A 530-nucleotide genomic window follows, 5' to 3' on the forward strand; every position below is an offset into this window, starting at 1 on the left:
TAAATTTGTCTATGTATTATTAATTTATCTGAAATAACCAATTGTAGCAACAACAACTTTAAAAGAGAGCAACTTTCAAAATATCCAATAAGTAAACATTACAAACTTTTCGTGTCTATAGAGGAAAGTCTCCTAATTATTGATAGTGAGATACTTTTGAATTTGGTAAATGTCTAGATGATGGCCCCTACCCCCGAACGACGTGGGGGTGAGTGGGATCGAAAGAGGATGTCTCCCCCACCACTGTATCATAAAAAGTTCGTGGCGGTCTCACCCCCATAATAAGTTATGGGGGTAAAATGGGGATGGGGGTAGGAAGGATCGAAAGAGGGTAGTCAGTAAAACCCCATAAAAAATTTGCGGTGGCCTCACCCCCATAAAAAGTTATGGGGGTTGAAAGTTGATTATTTTGTCAATTTTCATACACTATAATTCAAATAAAATTCAATAAAAAAAATATTTTCAAGCGGGTGGAGGTGGCGGATCGAAAGAGGGTGGTCACTTGAACAAAACCTGATAACCTAACCTAA

The sequence above is a fragment of the Agrilus planipennis genome, unplaced genomic scaffold (genome assembly GCF_000699045.2).
Source record: "Agrilus planipennis isolate EAB-ADULT unplaced genomic scaffold, Apla_2.0 scaffold63, whole genome shotgun sequence".
In the NCBI taxonomy this organism is placed as follows: domain Eukaryota; kingdom Metazoa; phylum Arthropoda; class Insecta; order Coleoptera; family Buprestidae; genus Agrilus; species Agrilus planipennis.